The following is a 22,749-nucleotide window of genomic DNA, read 5'->3' as shown; positions in this document are numbered from 1 at the left end:
GTCGTCGAAGCGACGACGGAGGAAAAAAAAACACTTGGAATGTCCATGATGTTTCCATCACCATAATAGGCTACAAACAAGAAAGGAAGCTAGATAGTTTTTTTTTCTAAACAAGCAACGAGGCGGCGATGTGCCTGATGACTTCAAGAGGCAAACACGCTGGAGTGCACGTATCCATTTATGGTCGTAAAACAATCTTTTAGCAGTGCTACCTGCAGCCACCTGCCTTACTTAATTTTTTTTGTTTTAACGTGGTCTTTATAAGCGACCTTATTTTCTCTATTTTTGTATATTTTTTCAAGGTTCACCGCTTGAAAGGTCTCTATGTTGCAAACCGTGATAAAGCGTTTATTTTTCTCAGCAGAACAGAGTTAGGCACCATGAACCGATATATTCCTTGTCTCTACTCACCCGGCAAGAGCTGAAAGCGAAGCCGAACAGGCGTCATAAAGATACCTCGCTGGAGCTAAAGCTAAACCGTTTTCCACGTTCAAGCACCTCAGTTGAACATTACTTTCATCCGTCCTTTCTTCTTTTCTTCGTTTCACACAACATTCTGCGGAGTAAACTTATACTATTAAAACGGCAATACCGCTTCGATATCAATTTGAGCCACTTGGACTGTTCACCTATACCACGCAATCGTGGAATCGCCGTAGGCCCGTCACTACAAGAGCAAACAGCGCTAGTTATTGCCGCCAGGGCTAAAATCATGACGACAGGCTCGGTGAAGCACGAAGAGGCACGTGGTGTACGTGATGCCGAACGAAAATAGGGGCTCTTGGTGCAGCGGGTTCGTGCGTAAGCTTCAACAGCCCAAAGCCTCACCGCAACGCCGACGAAGGCACAGATGGAGTCACGTGGTCTCCACTTTGGCCAAGAATTGATGGTCCTGTCCAACCGAGCGTGCGCCTTAATCAACTCCAGAACCTCGAAGCGAAAATACATATAAAAAATGATAATAATAGCTCAGCGCGCGAATCAAAGTAAAACAAACAGTGTCTACAAAGGCTTTGTCTCTCCCCTAGGCAGGTATCAGGCAGACGCTGAACGAAATTAGATTTTTTTTTTCGACAATCGCATTTGCTTTATTCATATTTATAATACTCTCGTCCCCTTTAGTGCAGAAAAAAAAGGAGCACGTCGTTATCAAGGCATTTCTGAGACACTTGGAGCAAATTAGCTTTGCAGCTTCCAGGACTCTCTGTCCTTCGTACGTTAATATTATATGCAATGGAATTTTTGGCTGTGTCTGCGTCGTGCTCGGGAGACGCGGCGAGCGCTCGAAGCGATCGGACGCGTCAGCACCGAGCTCCGCGATTTTCCGATGTTTCACTGGAAAACGTGCCAATAGATCAACATTTCTTGAACGTAGGGTTTCAACAAACCATACCGGACCCGAGGATACAACTCTCCGACAGATATCGATCACCATTTTCGAGTAAGCTTTTAATCTATACCCACCACGCCGGCAGCCTCCGCCTAGGCCCCTGCACTGGACGCCTAGGCCTAGCGACGCTGCACCGGACGCCGCTGCCGCGGCCGCCGGCGCACCTGCCGACATGAAGTCGAGGTCGAAGGCGTTGAAATCTCTCTCGAAGAATGGACCGACGATTCCTGGACACCGCCACAAGGTTTCCGAGCCCAGGCGAAACGTCACCAGGCACTGAAGCAACAAGCCCAAATGAAAGATGCGCAAGCAAGCAAGGCCCCGCAAGTGCCACTAACCTCCCGGCCTCCACCGGAGCTGAAACGCCACCCCCTGCCGAGACTGCCGTCGCACACGTACCACATCGTGGGACGCCCCAAGACGCCCATTGACCTCACGCGCACGTCACCCGGAGACTTGCAGACAGCCCTGCTTAAAGCGGCCTCTCTGCCTGACTTGGATCCCGCCAAACACGACCAAATACGCATACACCCAAGGAATAACACTTTCACCGTCAGCGTGGCTACAACCGATCGAGCAATCGCTTACCAACGCATCACGTCCGTCCTCCTCGAAGACGACCGGCAGATCGAGGTACACATGTACGCCCCGCCACCCGACGACGCGATACGAGGCATTTCTTTCTATGCCCACACATTCCCAACCGACGAGGAGACGCTGAAGGACCTTCAAGATAGCAACCCCGACTACCAAATAGTAGGCGGCAGACGCATGGGAAGAACGAAAAATTTACTCATCACGCTGCTTGGGGACCACCTACCTAGATGGCTCCTACACCGTGGCGGCCTCATCCGAGTATACCCTTTCTATCCCAAAGTAGACGCATGCTTTAACTGCCGTAAGACCGGGCACCGCTCTGATGTGTGCCCTCAACCTAGGCGCCGACGCTGCCCGCGTTGCGGAGAAGACCACGAGCCGACACCACAAGGAACGCCACCAACATGCCAAGCGCGCTGTATCGTCTGTCAAGGAGGACACATGACAAACAGCTCAAGATGCCAGTACCGCTTCGCCAAAAAACCGGTACTCACAAACGCAGCACAAGACAACGCAGCACAAGAGGAAAACACGCTACAATCCCAGTCGCAAACGAAGCAGCCAATCTTGAATAACGATAGCCCACCTTCCTTGGACGAGTGCCACTACCCCAGTCTCGGGACATCACAAACGCCGACAAGACAGGAGAGCCAGTCGAGGTCACGATCCCGCAAGCGTCAAGCAACCCCGCACTCAAGGCTCAGATCAAAAACCCGATCATCAAGTCGCATCCGACATACTGATTCATCGAAGACATCACCGAGCCCCCCTAGTGTGGCATGGGCGCAAGGCCCACTGTCTCCGGTCCCATCATCTCCCCCGCAACCGTCGAAGAACTCGTGCGACTCAACGCAAGACTCGCTCGTAAAGGAACTTTCCCAAACAATCTCTGCGTTAAAGTCTCAAATGGCGACGCAACAAGCTCAGATCGAAACGCTGCTTGCGCAGAACCGCTCCCTAGAAAACAGATTGTCAAAGGCCAGCCAGAACTTGCATCAGCCAGCCCCACAGCCCCAACCCGCCGCAGCAGCCAAACGTAAAGCAACAACTTCCACGGAAACGCTGCGATCCGAAGAGGACACGACGGCGAGAATAATTCAAACGGTCAACGCATCCGTTGCCGAAGCCCTCCGCACGACGGTCCATGCCACGGTTGCAGACGCCGTTCGCGCCGCCGTAACAGAAGCCTTCGCATCCGTAGACTCACGCCTAACGAACATGGAGACACGACTCGCAAACATGGAAACCACCGTAAACAACACCGCAGGCACACGCAACCGAGTGTCCTCTCACTCTTCAGCCCAGTACAGCGGACCCACAACGCCCATAAGTAATGCTCCCACTGATTCATCATGGCCAGCACCCACTTGACTATATGGCAGTGGAACTGCAGGGGCTTCCGCAAGAAGAAAGACCACCTGCAGCTACTCGTACAAGAAACACGACGTCCAAATACCCAAACGCCTCCAGACGTCATTGCACTACAAGAAACAACAGCTGTTGTCTCACTCCCCGGCTACATCGGTTACCAACAATTCACCGACCAGCACAAACAAGAAGCTCCAAGTACGGGCACGCTCGTCCACAAGAGCCTCACGGCAAAGCAACACGATTTAGAATTCCCAGACATTCCACATACAGTCGTGGAGATTCTTCCGCGAAAACGCTCGCATCAGCCACTCTTTGTCCTCAACGTATACTGCGCGCCCCGGGCGCGGGCCGATGACTTCCACCTGCTCTTCCGGAAAATCACATCGCTCGCCCGAGGCGCACAACTGCTTATACTGGGAGATTTCAACGCCAGGCACCCTGATTGGGGCTACCCGCAAGTGAACAAAAGAGGCAAGAAACTATGGCAACTCAGCCAGGACCTCCATCTCACACTACTAAACGACCCACAGCAGTCGCCGACCCGGATAGGAAACAGCGTGTGTAGGGACACGTCGCCCGACCTCGCATACTGCAAGAATATTGCGCAGGCCAGGTGGGAGAACACCTGTCAACTAGCTGGTAGTGACCACTACATAATTGCCGTCCAGGTCCAGACGTCAGCTGGCAAGAAAGCAGCCAACGCAATCGCTCGAATCACGGAGTGGCCCAAATTTAGAGAAGTCCGTGAAAGTGAAGCCCCAGACAGCATAACGAACCTCAAGGAATGGACAGCCTCACTAAACGACCACGTTCGACGCACAACGCGCGAAAGCAGGGCAGCAGACGAAACGCCTGCCACAGACTCTCGTCTCCTCCACATGTGGGACGCACACGCAAGCCTGCTGCGCAGATGGCAGAAGCAACGCCACAATAAGAAATTGCGTCGCCGCATGCAGTCCCTTTCTTATGAAATTGAGCGCCACAGTACCTACCTAGCCCGCCAGCAATGGGGCCAGCTGTGCAGCGGACTCAATGGACAGCTAGGCAATAAGAAAACGTGGCACCTGTTACGCCACTTACTCGATCCTGACAACTCAAAAGCAGCCGCGCGACACAGACTTAAACGCCTCGTCCACAAACACCCCGGATCAGACGAAGACCTGCTAACTGCACTGGCGGACAAATACATCAACCACGCCCACCAACCAGCGCCACCACTACCACCTTATGAAGGGAAACCAAACCCAACTCTCGATGCCGACATTACAGAAGCCGAAGTGTATGCAGCCATTCTCAAGCTTCGCACAACTTCGGCACCAGGTCCAGACGGAATCTCCAACAAAACAATCCGCAACCTAGACTCAAAGTCAGTAACTGCCCTCACTGAATATTTCAACGACTGCTGGCATGCCGGCAGTATACCAGAAGAATGGAAGCACGCGAAAATAGTGTTCATACCAAAGCCCGGAAAAAAGACTGATGTATCCAATCTTCGCCCAATCTCGTTAACGTCATGCCTCGGTAAACTCTTTGAGCATGTGGTCCTGGCGCGCCTAGAAGCACTCGCGGAAGAGCAAGACCTTTTCCCGCCAACCATGCTCGGTTTTCGCGCCCACTTATCTACTCAAGACGCCCTGGTACAAATCCACCACGATCTATTGAAAGACCCCGTGCGTGCAGGCACGCGGGCATTGCTAGGCATAGACCTGCGCAAGGCTTTCGATAACGTGACACATGAAGCGATAGCACAACACTTGGCTGCGACAAACCCTGGGGAACGTACTTACAACTACGTGTGCTCCTTCCTACACGGCCGCACTGTGGAACTTTCCCTCAATGACAGCAATGCCACGAAGAGACTTGCCCTATCCAACAAAGGCACGCCACAGGGAGCCGTTCTTTCGCCTTTCCTCTTTAACCTTGTAATGAACCAACTCCCAGAGTCTCTAGACCGCATCCCCAACATCCGACACACCCTATACGCGGACGACGTGACGGTGTGGACTACTACCGGCTCCGACGGACAGATCGAGGAGGCACTGCAACGGGCCGTGGACACTGTGGCCGAATACGTCGCGCGAGCTGGTCTCGAGTGCTCAGTGGAGAAATCCGAACTCCTTCTTCTCCGCCCTCCCGACTACCGTAAGGTTAAACACCCGCCACCCCCAACCATCACTATCAGGATCGCCGGATCCGAAATACCGGTAGTGCAGCACATGCGCGTTCTCGGCCTCCACGTACAAACTGGAAGGAGCAATACCGTCGCACTGGAGAGGCTTGCGGTCACCATCACTCAGACTGCCCGGCTTTTAGCAAGAATCTCTGCGCGGAAAAATGGCATGAAAGAAAAGGAACTTCTCCAACTGTTAAACGCCTTCGTAACCACAAGGATCACTTACGCTTTACCGTACTTACGACTCCTCAAGGCCGAAAAAGAAAAAGTAGACAGACTTATACGCACAGTCCACAAGATCGCCCTGGGCCTCTCCCGCACCACATCGACAACGCACCTTCTCAGCCTCGGAATTCACAACACGCTAGAAGAACTTATCGAAGCTCACCGAACTGCACAAATCGAACGATTGCGGGGCAGTAAGACCGGAAGATGGATACTCCAACGTATCGGCATCCCCTCATCACCAAGTGGACCAGACTTGATCTCGCTACCACCCCTGCTCAGAAAACGCTTCATCGTGCAGCCGTTGCCGAAGAACATGCTGGCCGGCATTCACGACGGCAGACGATCGGCCCGCGCCAGAAACCTTCACAGCGCTTACGATACGGACACAAAGGCTGCTCACGTCGACGCGGCAAGATACGCAGCCCCCAGACATGCATATGCCATCAATGTATCGGCGAAACGCACCCCAGTCGATAAAGAGCCCTCCACGATATGCGCCGGTTCCATACGCACACAAGACCCAACCGAGGCCGAGGAAGCCGCCATAGCCCTTGCCGCAATGGCCGGATTCGAAACAATCATCAGTGACTCTAAATCTGCCATCATCCGATTTGCACGTGGCACGGTCTCCCCAACCACGGCACGCATCCTCCGCCATTTGCCCCACGTGGCATGCAACGCCTCAGGCAACACCGCCGCCAGCAACGCCGACGATGCAGATCCCAGTTTCATTCATCTCGTCTGGGTCCCAGCGCACGCAGGCAACCCGGGTAACGAAGCCGCCCACAGACAAGCTCGAGGACTCGTACGCCGAGCGGTGGGCCATACTTCGGACCACGATGGAGAAGTGAACGAACCACTGCTCACCTTTCACGACATCACGCAGCACTACAAGCTAACAAGGCAAACCAAACCACCCCCGCACCCGCAACTAAACAAAGCTCAACAAATCACTTGGCGCCGGCTACAAACCCATTCATTCCCTTCCCCGTACATCTACCGACACATCTACCCAGCTCTGTTCACATCTACTTGCACCCTTTGCAAGACACAGACCGCGACCCTGGACCACATCATCTGGGGATGCAGCAAGGACCCTCCCCCACCAGACCTCCTAGGGCAGTCACCGTCAAGTGAGGCCTGGGAGAGAACCCTCACGACCACAAGCCTGGACACCCAGCTCCGGGCCATCAAACGCGCTGACGAGGTGGCAACCAGGCACGGCCTGACAGCCATCTCCGCTTAGGAAACCGACGGCTTTCCTAATAAAGTTGTTTACTACTACTGCGTCGTGCTCGTAATATCGACTCTGCAGCACTTCCGTGTGTGTGTGTGTGTGTGTGTGTGTGTGTGTGTGTGTGTGTGTGTGTGTGTGTGTGTGTGTGTGTGTGTGTGTGTGTGTGTGTGTGTGTGTGTGTGTGTGTGTGTGTGTGTGTGTGTGTGTGTGTGTGTGTGTGTGTGTGTGTGTGTGTGTGTGTGTGTGTGTGTGAATTTTGTGAATCTTAATCTGACCGCGCTGCTATCGTCAAGGTCTCATTGCGTTGTTTGGTAATCTATGGGTAATCTGTTTATGGTGGTTTTAGTGCCCGGCAGACTGATGGTAATAATAACTGTTGGGGTTTTACGTCTCAAAACCACGACATGATTGCGACGTGCCGTAGTGGAGGGCTCCGGAGAATGTCACCACCTGGGGTTTCTAACGTGCACCTAAATCTACGCACAAGGGCCTATAGCATTCTTGCCTCGATCGGAAGTGTGGCCGCGACGGCTGGGATTCGACCCCGCGACTTTCGGCTCAGCAGTTAAGCACCACAACCACCAGACCACTGCGGCGGGTTTCGGTCGACTGATAATGGAAATGTTGAGTGATTCGCGTTCTGTATGCAAGTATTTCCGAAGGCTCTCAAAAACAAACAAACGTTTGTATAACGCTTTCTTGTTCATCGCTTGCATAATGGACCTGCAAAAAGAAAAAGAAAGACAAAAAAGAAAGTACAAAAACAAAAAAAGACGTTTGCTTTCATCTTACGCCTTGCGTGCGCTGAACACCATTTGTAGCAGAGCCATCCTTATGCATATATTATTAGCGCCCGTTAAAGCGGTTCAAAAAACGTCAATATATCGATTTAGTGGTAAACAGATTATGTGCGAATAGTAAGGTGAATTTCTGCCAGGCAGCTCCGCTGCCTAAGTCTACTGTATCGATAAAGCTATTTTGCTGCACCGAACCAGAAAACTAAGTTCATAGGACAGACCGTTGTCGTTCCCATTTGGCTGTCCCGTCTATGCGTCTTAAGTTAACATTATACCAATCTTACTGAAGCACGACGGCACGTTATATGTCGATAGTTTGTTTCCATTTATTCACTCTCACGAGGCATTTCTGGTACATGGGTTACAAACCTAATAATGCAGTTCATAATTATCTTTTGGCTGCACAATGGTACTCTTTTGTTCACCTCTAGATAAGACGAGTTATAATCGTGCTTTTTCTGACAGTGTTGGAGTGTATCCTATCATTGTGTCTTTGACTTCCCCAGGTACGTTTCTCGTTTGACTAAAGAACGGAACACTTCTTTCTAACCGAAACCCTTCCTTTCACTTAAAGGCTGCTCATATTTGCAGCCTGTGCCATATGATTCGCTCTCCATCGTCATCCCCCAGCATTTTTTAGCAGCGTTAAGCTGTTTATGCCAGCCGTTGGTTGTAATCTTTGGTTGTAATGCAGGAATGGAAAACTATCATCATCATGAACCGCCACGCGCTATGTTCGTCTTCTCCTTCCTGTTCGTCCTCGTCTACTTCGTTCCCAGAACACGTGCGCCGATTTGTACTGCGTGGGATGGAATAGCTGTGAGGGGTGAGAGAAGTACAGAGAGAGAGAAAGAAAGAGGAAGGGGGAAATTATTGGCGATAAAAATTTCTTCGTGAGTCGGGATTCGAAGCCGCGTGCCCACGATCTTAACCATAGAGTTTCCTACAATACTTACTAGAGGGAACTCTGGCGCTAGTGTCTATGGGAGCTGCAGCACATGATGCTTCAGCCAGCATAGGAATGATGGGTAGTACACAAATTTGTCTAAACTTCGTTCTTTCGGGTCCGTTTGGCTACGCGTCGCCTGCATCCGCTTTGTCGCAAAACAAAGTTCAGCAAAAGTCAGCAGTTCCACTTCACCACTTTAACTTTTTTAGGCTCACCAAATCAAACCTGGTCACGAAATTCACAACGGTCTATTCTTTTATCCGAAACGAACGCCAAAACACAGCAATAAACAAAGCCACAAGTACGTTTGAAGCCGCAAGCACGAAGACTAGGCAAATTTGTGTACTACCCATCATTCCTATGGTAGCTGAACGATCGCAGCGCCAGAGTCCTCTCTAGTTAATTTTAGGAAACTCTATGATCTTAACCACTCGGCTATCCAGGCACGCATCCAGAGCATCATATAGCCTTGTATAGTAAAGTATACCAAAGGGGTTGGGAAAGGGAAGTGATGTTGAGGAGGAGAGATGTGAGCAGAGGGTGAGGAGGAGGGAAGAGAGGAGGGGAGAGGGTAAAGCATAGCATAGAAAGAGAGAGAAAGAGAGAGAGAACAAAAAACATGGCTGATCCCTCCGTCATAGGAATCGGTATAACACGAAAGTGAAACATGTCTTCACAGAAGTAGTGCTTATTGTGTAGTGATATATGAAAGCTTGTACAATGTCTATTCGTGTTTGGCAGCTACAGCACCGTTTTAACGTGGATGCACCCATGTTGACGGCATGTCTCTATCGCGACGACTAACGCTCATGATGATGATTAAACCGTTGTGGTAGCTGACGTTGTGAACATATATTTGGACACAGCAAATCGTGAACCCCGCGTAAGGATGATATCAACAAGCTCATAATCAACATTGGTACCCGGTATGCACTTTTTCAAAGCGTCGTCAATGACGGAGAGAAACGGCACGGTGTGCGCTTTCTAGCAATGGGTGACCGACGCCTGCGCTCATGCATACACTACCACACACTACGCTTCAGCAACACGGGAGGTAGAGGTTAGTAGCCTGAGCCGCAAACGCGTGCGTCCCGCTGTGCTCTGTCTCGCAGGCGCTAGTCTCGCTCCACCAAGGCACGACATTCACCCGTTGAAATCGCGTCCTTTCTGCAACGCGTATTGCAGCAGTTTTGTTAGTCGGTGCTCTCGCAATCGAAGCAGTCAGCGGCGGAGAAATCCCGTTGGTGCATGTGGAAGCTGCACTACTCCGATGAGCCGACGCACGCTAACACGAAACGAAAGGCAAAGAAAGAAAGTAACCAACGTAATTTCGTCAAGGGTGCCTCGGCGGCGCCAGCGCGGCCAGTGTACCTCGCCGGTATCGGGACGCTGTAACCATGGCCTCCGATATCGCGCTCAATCTCGGAGTAAGCGCTATTAAGTGTCGATCGTGAAGCATTACTTCTTTTCACCTCTCACAGAAGGCGGCACCGCCCCGCCCCGCTCCGCGCCGTCTACCTACACCGCCAACAGAGAGCACCGTGCGAAAGAGAATGTGTGAAAGATATAAGGCGCGTTCACGCCGTGTCTAGCATCTGCTGAGTTAGCTTGGTCGATAGGGCGTCGGGCGCTTGCCGTCGCGGCCGCAAGATCGTGGGTTCGATTCCCAGCGGGGTATCTTTTCCTTGGTTTTTTTCTTTCTCGCCCGTTGGCGTCCATTTTGTGAACGTCATATCCGTGACGGATGTACTTGGTGGACCCCGGCATAAAACAATTTCGTGTTAAAACAGAAGGAGAAAGAAAGACAGAAAGAGAGAAAATCAAAGAAAGAGAGATATATATAGACAGAAAGAGAAAGATAAGAGGAGGAAGCTAGAAATCTCAATAGAGAGAGAGAGAAAGAAAGGGAAGACAGAGAAAGATAGATAGGAGCGAGAAATAGAAAGAAATGCAGAGAGAGATAAAGAAAGAAGTAGAAATGTACAGAGACAAAGAAGACATAGAAAAAATAGAGAGAAAGAAAGAAAGCAAAAAATAAAGAAAAACAAAGAAGGCAGCTCCGCACTTCCTTCAGACTTGGCACCACTAGTGCGAGGCTGTCTTAATGTCCTGGCGCGTGCAGCGCGCATAATAGTGCACATAACTTCACAAGCATGAGGACAAACTTGTGTGTTTATTCAGTCAGCGATATAAACATGGCGAAACGAAGGACTTTACGTTGAAAACGAAGTTGGCGAATGAATCAGACGCCGTTACTCCTCGTCTGTAAAAAAATGCTTCACGCATGGCCCCTATTCTTTTTATACCGTTAGCCTCTTATCTAACTAAACGAAAATTAAGCCTACGAAAGCAAGTTTTTCTGGCCTTAAGTTTCTGTTGGCGTTGTATTGCAGCGTGTCGTTGGACGGATATGGCCTGATTTGTTGTGCCGAAATAGGAAGTAAGGCGGAGAAACAATGTACTTTTCCTCTTAATATAAAGTAAAGTGGTTTTCTCATTATCCGGGTTAATTAAGGCCATCACTTATTAGAAGACACTCGCCGCAAGGTTCTAGCTCCACCTTTCAACTGCGTCTCCTAACATTGCATTTGCATACACGTGAACGGTAAAGGCGCGTTCACACTGGGCCTCGAAGGGGCCGAAGGCGGCGAAACTCACCGGAAATTCACTCTCTTCGCCGCCTAAGCGGCCGGAAAACCCGGCGGCCAGCCTGACACGAAAAAATCGGTCCTTGACTGATTTTCCCGCCACGCGAAAGCGGATTGCCATTTCGCTTCACGGGAAGCCGTACTTTGGCTGCACTAGCTTAAACCACGTGATGTAAACAAAGGCGGCCGCAAATTGAACATGGCGGCCAGGGCGCCAGTGAGGGCTTGCAACGGCACAATGGCAAACTACCCGTGCATCACGACAAAACTCACAGCCTCGACAAGGACGCGTTCCTTGAGAGCCTGGTTTGGATTAAGATTGCCGAGAAGACTGGAATTCGCAGAAGGTGAAGCAGCAGCGAGTCGGCGTGCCCCATTTCGCTTCATGGGAAGCCGTACTTTGCAAGTTAGAGCAAGTTATTTACTGCGACGGACACATGATTGAAGTTAATGAATATAAAATTATTGGCGTTACCATTACCTCGAATCTCTCATGGGACACTCACATTGACAATTTTTGCAAAAAGCTTTCAATGAGCACAGGAGCTATGTCGCGTTGTCGCACTATTCTTCCACTGCAAGTGAAAATGCAAATTTATCATGCACTCTTCGCATCGCATATTAATTATTGTAGTTTGGTATGGCTGACCACTACACAACGAAACATTGCGAGAATTTACTTATTTCAAAAGAAAGCTGTTGGCAACGTCGCCAATATTGATTACTTGTCTTCCACAGAACATTATTTCGAGTCATACAACATTATGCAAATAAATCAGATGTACGAATTTCGTATTATGCGTTCATTTTATGTGTCTTCGCCCGCTATCAAGCATTTTATCACCTCAGTTGCATTGCTTCAGCAGTACAGTAATCCTCGCACACGCTCCACTGACTTATGGTTAATACCACGTTTCCGTACTTTTTATAAACTGCAGTCCTTGAAACACAACCTGCCATCAATTCTTAATCGATACAAAGATATAGGAAAACCCACGTTAACTTCACTACGTCAAATAATTTTAAAATCATCAATATGAGTACTTCATCATTAAGCAACAAGCAAAACAATTCCTAATGAAATATATACATTATGTTCGGCATAAATTTAGTAGTTAACTCGCGCAGTATTCATTTGTGCTTCATGTTGTGTTTCATGCAGTGAATATTTTTTTCCTATGTATTGTATATGTGTATCTATGTTTGTACAGATGTGTATGTGTGCATTTATGTGCATGCATGCATGTTTCATGCAGTGAATATTTTTTCCTTATGTATTGTACATGTGTATTTAAATTTGTACAGATGCGTATATGTGCATATGTATGCATGCGCATGTGTTTATATAGATGTAAACTGTGGTTATTTTTCGCTTTTCAATGCGTTTTTTTTTTCTTTTTTTGTATAATTAAGCTACATTTCGGTATCACCTTTAGTTCTATATTTATTACTGTAACGTTGCTGTTTTCTATGTAAAAACAATGCTGCTCAACGTTTTGTTCGCTATTCACAAATTTCACAGTTAGCTATCCTGATGGCATATTACTTCAACGATCTTCAGCTACTGACATGTTTCTGTTCATGATTTAGTATGTGCACTAAGGACGGGCGCCACGTGTGCCTCGATGTCAAGCCCTGCCTTGTGTTTTTGGTTTCCGGGCCTCTGTCAAGCTGTAGACCACAGCTTTTAGCACTGGAACCCATTCCAAATGTATTCGTAAAAAAAATAAAAATAAAGAATTTGAATTTGAATTTCAACGTGTCTCGCTTTTGCGCAGCCGGGTGAATCCACCGATGCTGGCGTGCCCGCTTATGTAGTTTCTGCTGGTGTATCTCCCGAAACAACGGTTTGAAAAGGTGAAAGCTATATCTTTTCCGTATTTTACATGGATCACTTGAATTCGGTAAGAAATTAAATGCTCAGGAAACGGGCAAAATAGAATGAGGTCGCGAAGTGGAGAAGGCAGCGGCGGCGACGGCATGCAGGAGGGGCAGAACAAATGTGAACATTTTCTAAGCTCGCGAACTGGGTCTTTCGGCCGCTGTGGCGCTTTCGCTTTCTCTTCGCTTCTCAAGTGTGAATGCGCCATCAATCTTGTTTTCCCGAAAAACGTTCCACCTTGTGCTTCATGTAAAAGTTATTTTCTATCGGTTCAGTTGCAAACAAGAAAAGGCCTTACATGTCACCGTCATTAGCTAACCCTTTGACACGCTATGTACACAATTATATACACCACTTGTTTTTGTTAGTCGTATCGGCTAGTGGCTAAGAAAGAGCTTTGGATTAATTGAACCTCCTGCGTAATATATTCGTCTTCATTCAACTTCATTTTGCAGTGTACTGTTGCATACGATTACTTTGCTGAAGGCACTACCACGTTCGACGAGTCGCTCGACGTGCCGCTTCCCTCGAGCCACGTCTAAAGTAGTATAATTTTTCTTTGCTCAAAATTGTCATAACCGAAAACGAACTCGCACTATATTTCTAGCCTGAGATTTGAATCTGCTTATGCAAAAATAAATCATGAATGACTTCAGAATAAATAGATATTTAATTACAATTTAATTGAGAATAATTACTATAACACACATAAATGAGCGTGTTATGACATAATTTTTTCCAATAGAATATAGAGTTCCTTGAAATAACGTTGCACCGATTTGACGCATTTACAGACAGTTCTTCATAGGGGGCGTCTGAAAGGGTTAACTTTGAACTTTACTTCTATCCATACGAGGTAGAGATGACAGAGGCACAGACAAAAAGAAGTTAAGGCAGCTGTTCACTAGTCGTGCCAAGCCTGAAGGATGGGCGGAGCCGGGCGGCCTTCCTTGTTTCTGTTTATTCTTCTCTTTACTTCTCTCTCTTTTTTTTCTATCTCTTTTCTGTCTCTGTTTATTTCTATTTCCTTCTTTTTATCTTCATCTATTTATTTCTCTTTCTTTCTTGCTCTCTGTTTTTTCTGTCTCTTTTTTGTGCCTGTTTCGTTCAATCTCTTTCTCTGTCTATCCATCTTTCTCTATCTTTATTTTTCCTTCTATCTCTTTCCCTCTCTATGTACTCGTTCTCTTGCCCACCACAGTTATTTCAAGCCACGCCGGACAAATTGGCGCACGTGTTCTGGGAGCAAAGCAGAAGATGAGGAAGAGGACGAAAAGGAAGAAGAGGATGAAGAGAGCGCGTGCCGGTTCATGATGATGATCACTTTTGTCCGCGACATTGCGAATTTCTTCGAGCTTGAACAGCTCCGCTTTTAAAACCACAAATCTGCTTGATTAGTTCTGTTTCCCTTGTTGGCAATACACACTTCGTATATCCTGTACTTCCAAACCCCACCCAAGCCACCACGTCACAAGCGCACACCACGTCACACCACGTCAGTGACACCACGTCACAAGCGCACAAGCGCACGAGGGTAGAGCCAACGGCCGGCCGTCTGTTTCGTGTGTACGCAATGACCCTATGCGTTCAACTGCCACGGTTCAGCAGCACGAGGCGCCTGGAGAGCATTCGCCAACTTAGGCCGTGTTACCGCAAATGTGCGCCTGCGGTCGTTCCTTCCCCGGTGCACGGAGGAGACCATCGGTATAGCTGCTCCGGCTAAATAAGTCTACAGAAGCGCAACGTCAGTTCAGTAGCAGGCAGCGGCTAGGGTGGGAGAGAAAAAGGGGGCGCTCGAGTCGCAGAGATGAGTGCCGGCTTGCCGCTACTGCGATCTTCGCGTAACACCAATATTTGCTCGGGAGAGCCGAGGCAAATACGATTTAGGGTGGAGCACTCCGGGGTCGCCCTCGCCAGTATGAACCCCATCTCCCCTATTTCTCGAACTGCGCTCCATCTGTTTTAGGCGCGCTTTTTTCTTTTTTTTTTTTTGTCGCTGTTTGTTTTATTAGCATCTCCTCTCTCTTTGGCTTCCTCAGCTTGAACTGTTGACCTTGTTTTCGTCTTGGCTACGCTTAGGCCTACTTTCAAATCTTGTTTTACTAAGCAACCAAAGAACAAGAACGTAGAGAGAGAGAGAGAGAGAAGACACGGAGGTTAACCGGACGATAGTATCTGCTATGTAACCCTGCATTTGGGTGGGGAAAGAGGGGATTGGAAAGGGAGAAGAACGTAATTCTGCAGAGTTGGTGCGGTGACGATTCGCGTAGCATGTCTTACCCGTGACTGCGATTTCGCGCGTGGCCGAACATGAAAATCGAGATAATGAAGGTGGTTTGAGGCTGATACAGGCAAATATGCTTCATTTTTCTAAAAGAGTCAATCAGCAGATCCAATATTCTTTCCTGGAATAACTAGAACGTAATTTGCGTCCCTCAAGTGCAAAGAATTTAATTAAGATTGGTCTCGCGGTTGCCTCAGAAAAGCACTTATGCGTTTTACGTGAACTTAAATACATAAGTCAAAGTTTTCATCGAAATAAAGCTTCCTTTTGGGCGAAGTGATTTCTCCCATTGTTCACTGAAAACAGCAATCGGTTATCTCGGCGAACAGTTTTGCTGAATAAGCGTTAACTTACTGGTACGATTAACAAATGACCTAAAGTTACAAGTTTGACACAAAATTGCGAACTAGCTAGCAAAATGTAATACTAAACGATACCGGTGGCGCGTTAAAGACGTGTGTTAATCATAAATATGTAGTCGGAGGCCAAAAATGTTTAATATTTGTGTGTTGGATATACGGAAGTACAATAAGATATAAATTCAACGAAAATGACATCACGCGGAACGATATCTCACAGCATGGACAGGTGAAAGGCGTCAAGCAAACTCCTTAAAGACTTTCTTGTTTCTTTTTTTTTAAGTTTGGTTTGTACGTATCAGTGCAAGGTCGCTTGGCAACAACGACAGCAAGCGCAGCTTTATCATAATTTTCTTTTTGTTTCGACATTCTTCCTCTCGTCCTGGCGTACAAGAAGCCGCCGCGAATTTCGACATGTGAAGCTATTATCGCCAATCTGGTGGATTTATGGGACGTGCAGGGATTCGCTGCGCCGTATTCTAATCCGTGGGTGACGCCAACCCGCAACAAAAACTGATAAGCTCTCTTTCCTGGAGCACAGTATGACACTAAGCAGCCCCTTACATCCCAGTTCCCTTATATCCCGTTTCCCTCCTATACCACTCTCCCTCTGCGTGTCTAGAAGACCCTGCAGACATTCCCATTCTTTCGCAATAATCCGACAGTCTTCGCGGTGGGCCCCATTAGAGCACTGCACTGTCCTTATAGAACCACAGCGGGATACACAGTTGCTTGGCAGGCAGTTTTCTTATTGTTTTGCTAGCGTGTTTTTTTTTTTTTTTTCATCTCCCAGTGCGCCTTCTTGAGTCCCTGTGGACGAAAAAGGCCTGGCAACAGTGATTTTGCAACCGCAGTTCCTGGGCTATCTCCCGTCTTCCTTCTTTTATCTCCGTTTCGTACTTGACGTGCACTGCTGAGCGTTGTTTATAGCTTGCGATTGGTTACATCATGCACATTGTCTTCTATTTCAACCCTAATCCAGTAGACTATACAGCGGCTATACGTGAATGTTTCCGCGAATCAGTGAAAGTAGTCCTTTGTTTCTACCTCTTGTACGTGCACCTAAGTTTTAAATATTAAAGCCTGCATGTGAAATATATATTAAGGCGAAACCTTAGATTCCTCATCAAATGCGAAAATCAACCGTCCGCGTCGACCGTCGTCCCGCAGTGTCGGCGTGAATAGTGGTGATGCAAAAAGTCATCACCACGTGACGACGTCACCATATGACGCCTAAATTTGTGACGGAATCATGACGTCACTGTGACTTCACATAACGTGACGTCACACGATGAACTCATCGCATGACATCGTTGCTTGGTCCAATGTGGGCCGGTCATGGAGGCAGTGCAAAACCAGGCGAAGTGCAGAAAGCTGTCGAAGGGGGGCGAGGGAGGATCAATACACCGACTGCGAAGGAAAAGAAGATGGCTTTCGCCTTCCAGTCTTCTTAGGCGAATGCGTAAGGGACCCTGCGAATTTTTTTTAGTGAGTGCTGAAACAGTTTCGACGGTTTCCTACTGTGCACTCTTTATCTGAGTCTAGTCCATCGTTTTGCGTCTTTCACTCAACGTCATTTAGGCGCTACTACTCATACCGTAGATTGCCCACTTGACCACCCTATCTGTCTTCATCACTCGATGCTCCATTCGCCACTGCTCTCGGTTTTGTAACACCCCACCTACGTTTCCAACTCCTTCGTTCATATCCCGCGCGTGATGACACTTATAAAATTAAAGAGGGGTCTCTTCAAAATTAACGCTGCGCGAAGCCCTTCCATAGCGTGACTCGTTAGACACTCCAGCCAGCCCGAATTACCCTAAGCCGTTCGCTTTAAATCGTTCCTTTCGGCGATATTTATCTCGCGCGTAGGCAACAATGACATGCGTCTACTGGTGCACGCGGTACAGTGTGGAGGCTTAAATTCCTCGGCAGTTTCATTGCTCGGTTGGGACCCGCGTGCGCGTTTCAACGACCACCCCCTCACGCCCATCGGCCACGCTCTCGTCCAGCCGTGATACAATCAGGCTCCCGTTCCACGTCCGTGTCGTACCAAACAAATTAAACTTTCTTGTTCCTAATGCGGCCACTATGGGATAATGTGAAGCACGGTACGGGTAGCAAAGAGCCGGAGGAACAGTAGGGCTTGCTTCCCGAGAGACGGTCAGCAACGAGGGTTCCGAATTCCATAGTGGAAGAGCGTCGAGACGAGAGCGTGGTAAAAATAGGCGGACCCACTCGTGTCATTTGCCTGTTAGGCTTACTGTTGTAGTGTCTCGTCTGTTCTCGCCAGAATGACGCCTGTGCAATAGAACATGCGTGAGTTCGGACGGGTGCCGTTCAAAACGACAATGGGAACGCGAGTTTCGCGCAGCTTTGTTCCGGAAATTGCGCCATCGCAGGTCCATGGAGTCCGTTTTCTCTCAGCACGCTTTCACCCTCTCCGTATTAGGAAGGCTTTCCTTTTTCGGGCGAATGCTTAGCTAATGCTGTCCGGCCTCTTGGGTCCTAGCCGTTTTCTTGGCTGTAGCTTAGGATGGGTGTCCTTCACCGATGCACCAAGTGCGGCTGTAATACTGTGCTGTTCATGTGCACCCAGGGAGCGATAGCCTGTTCTTTAAGTGTAATTCAACGATGTGCCTTGTTTTCCTTGATCTTGCGAGAGATAGAGAAATCCAATTTTGAATTCAGCGCTATAGAAACGTTCTATTCCCTTGTTTATTAGGTGTAATAATTCATTACTTCATTTTTACCTTGTGAAGCCGTCTTAGTCTACCGTGTGCCGTCGTCGTCGTCGTCGTTGTAGTAGTAGTAGTAGTAATAGTAGTAGTAGTAGTAGTAGTAGTAGTAGTAGTAGTAGTAGTAGTAGTAGAAGTAGTAGTAGTAGCAGGCGTTACGCCGGTCTCGTGACTAGAAGGGGGAGTGAATAAAGAGATAAATAAAACAAAATGATCATGGTTATGGTGCTCTAAATAAAAGATGAGCGTGATGATGGTGACTTTTTTGTACCAAAAGTCATTACCATCATTACAGCTTCGATGACCAACGGTTTTCACGGCATGGAACTGGCTGAATTTTTTATTATTACTTCCTTTCTGCACAGCATAGAAAGATGACAAAATGATCGCGCGTTGACCTCTCGCTCCACTATCCACCCTCTTAGTGGTATTTCCCATTTGACCTCTAATGCAGAAGATACGCCCTGTATGTACCAGAATACCGCACGCGCGAGCACTCAAAACAAGTCCTGTAATAATAGCTGTGGTTTTACACCCTGAAACCACGATATGATTATGAGGCACGTCGTAGCGAAGGGCTCCGCATAATTTTCTGCCACTTGGAGATCCCTAACGTACACTGACATAGGCCAGTACACGGGCCTTTAGCATTTTGCCTCTATTGAATTTCGAACGCCGCAGCTGGAATCGAACCCGCGTCGCGCTGCCAAGCGCAATGTTACCACTTGGCCTCAGCAGTGACTCAAAACAAGTCTCATCCAATCTGTATGTCTGGATACTATCACACATAACAGTGTATTATGCGCACTCATTTAAAGCAGTGCAATCAACAAACGAATGAGTGCACAAATTAATAAAGTCTACTAATCATCGTGATACGGTGCATGAGAAAATTTCATTCTCGAGACTTATATGCGGCCAAATCAAATATTTAGAAACTCTTTAAAAGATGGAGGAAGCAATTTAGCATGACGAATGCCCTAGGTCACCGCCACATATAACGCACGAAAAGTTTCATTTGCCCAGACTGCGAGAAAATCCCCTTTTTGTGTCAATTTTCTGTTTCTCAGCGTTTCAAGATTCAAGTGGTGTTGAAACGCATCGCCTCCGGTCACGCTGGTCAGAATAAGAGCCTGCGGTCCATCGCAACAATTTCCGGCAAGGCGACGCAACGCCGACACCGTACCGCAAACGCGCCTTCGTAAATGGCGCCCTAGAAGAGCTGCACCAACTCCAAAGTCCTCAAGCGCGCCTTGACGACGAACGAATGGCCGCTTTCACTCCACGCCACTTTTCACGCAAAGCGCCGAGTATAACAGCTTCAAAATTAGAATGGGCGCGTGCGGAAAGCGATAATTCGTGCTGTCAACCCGTGCCGCGCCACGTTTTATAATGATGCCGCAGCACGCCGACTGTGCGATCCGTATAGTCCCAGAGAGTCTCTCTAAAATTGCGGCGAAACTGCGCCGTACTATCATACTATCGCCAGCGGCACCCTGAAGGCACGCTTCGGTGAGGAGCGTGGTCTGGCCTGCTGCGTATAGGGCACTGCGCAAGTGTTAGCGTGTATATACGCGCGTGCAGCTTCGTCGTGCAGGCGTCATTTGCATGATGGAAAACTCAACGATGTGCGAAGAATAAGCTTGATGTTGCCGCCGTGCTTCGGCACATCTCTTACCCAATCCCATCACTGTGGTGCACGGAGGACGAGGCAGAAAAAAAAAAGAGAAAAGATGTATGAGCGCTGTAGTGAATGTGAGGGTGGCGCAACGATTGAAGCGACAAGTTTAAATTTACGCAGGAAATAGGGAACTTTCTGAGGTGTTATAAATATTGCAATGGAGTTCGCATAGTTGTGTTGGTGCAAAGTACGGAATTCAAGCGACGCTTACATTACTTTTTATTGCGTTTTTATGCACCGAGTATGCTACCAAAGCACTAAAATTTTTTGTTCTCTCAGCTGTATTTTGCATTTCGCACATATCACGATAAATTGCAAGTGCAGTACGGCGCAAAACGTTGGAATACTCTGGTTCTGGCGAAACTTCGCAAGATTAATTTCTTTCACCTAATTGGTTCAATAGAGGAGAATATAGTATGAAGAGTCCTGCGTGCTCTGTTCACCAAAATTATTGTACTTGTTAAGCTGTTTTATGGATGGCACTCAACGACGATGCGCAATGGCGACAGTCAAGGCAAAGCACGGTTCAGAAGAGGACGACCCACTAGAAGCCGCTGGAGAGCGCAACCGTTAAACAGTACCAAGGCTTTGCCACATACTGCATAAACGTCATTAATGAGACGTGTAATGCACCTTTGCAAACTTGAGTAAGAACTTATTCAGCTGAGGGACGGCCTATTAAATATCTCCATGTCTTAGCAAACGCAATATTTCCCTAGCCCTAGAAACATTACAGGGGTTCTTCGAGTCTGAAGATGTTTATGTGATTGCTGTGATAGAGTTTATCAAGCTTTCACATTGCATGACTTGTGTCTGCCCGCATTACTGTAGGTAAGTGCATGTACATTGATACAGACACGCTAGTTACGTTTTCACGGCGACTGCTTGCAGTCATCGAACGAATGCTACAAGGTGGTCGCTCGGCGCAAGGCGCATCTAAAAGCATCCAAAATGTCCAGATTGATGTCGCCATTTCTACTACGGCGCAAGACTCCTATCCAATCAGACCGCGTGCGTGAGGCGAATGGTATCGTCCAATCTCGAAAGCCACTACTGGCACAATCTCGGCATGGACAAGTGCACTCGCTTCTCTTGCTACGCTTTGGGTTTCGCTTGTTTTGTTTGCTTTTGTTTTCGTGACGCAAGTTTAGCCAATACAGAAATCTTGACTCATATATAGCTTTCGTAAACCCTCCGGTGCTTCACGGTCACTATAACGTAACCATATCTGATAAGCAGTTATTTGTTAAAGATACTAGCATGCAGGATAAACTGAGATAAAAGGGGATAGGCTCCATAGCAGGTTCCACTCTCAGTTCCACTCTGGCTGGTCTTGAAGTTTGCCTCCGGGGACCTTCGCAATCTCCCACAGGGGCACGGAGTAATTTATCGAGGCACACCTGCAAGGACGCGACAAAATTAAGACGACGATAATGTCATCCGTAGCTTAGCCACGTCTTTTTTATATATGCTCGGTGCAAATACATTTCGATTCTTAATTCACTGACGTTTTTACATGAACAGGACCCCCGCGATATCATTGTAATGGGTGCATACCTAACGTTGCAACCAGGTGCGGAAGATCAAGCTCGTCATGCTTCTGTATTCATTTCTACCTCACCAAAAAAATCTTCTCACGGTAAGGCTATATAGATGGCAGTCTAGAAGAATAATTTATCACTGTATCTTAACACGCCATTTTTCTGCAGTTTCCGTTAGTCGGTTAACACGATGAAATGCGGGTTTTCAGCATCGTTCGTCCTATGACAGCATGAGTTTGCCGGAATAGTAGTAAAGAAAGCGTGATAGAAGGGTTGTTGAGAAGAAAAGCGTCTGTTCAGCTACTCTACGCTGGCTAAAGGGCAAGTGAGAATAGAAAAACGAGAGAAAGTTAATGAAACTAAAAACCCTGTGAAGGCCTGCACTGGCGCAGCCTGCACCGAGCAGTAACGGGCGTTCATGCGTGACCAAGGAGCCCGTTCTTTGGCGAAGGTCACACTTTACTTTAACGAGTGGGCCCTTCTGCACACCGCGCTGTATACGAGCCTGCGAAACGGAGCGAAAGTTATCTTCGGCTGAATGCAGCCGTTTCTTTTTCGAGCTAGTTCGCGAGGTTCTTTGTCCGGAACGAGACCTCTGCCAGTTCAGCAGAGCAGTTTTACGTTTAGGCATGGGAAGTTATGTCAAACGCACTGGAAAATAGGTCCTTGCTTTCCGTGATGACTAGGTAACAAGTTTGGCGGAGGAGCGGCAGAGTCGAGTATTGCTTTCGCTAAAAATCCTTGTACTGCTCTGGGAGCAGACATCGCAAAATAACGTAGAGAAAAGCAGGTGGTCCATAGGCAGAGAGAGGGCAATATTTAGGGAAAGGTGAAAATGTTTACCCGGCTAAGGAATTGGCAGGCTACTCAATAC

This window comes from Rhipicephalus sanguineus, chromosome 3 (assembly GCF_013339695.2).
Source record: "Rhipicephalus sanguineus isolate Rsan-2018 chromosome 3, BIME_Rsan_1.4, whole genome shotgun sequence".
NCBI lineage: Eukaryota > Metazoa > Arthropoda > Arachnida > Ixodida > Ixodidae > Rhipicephalus > Rhipicephalus sanguineus.
Note: the sequence above shows the minus strand (reverse complement) of the source record.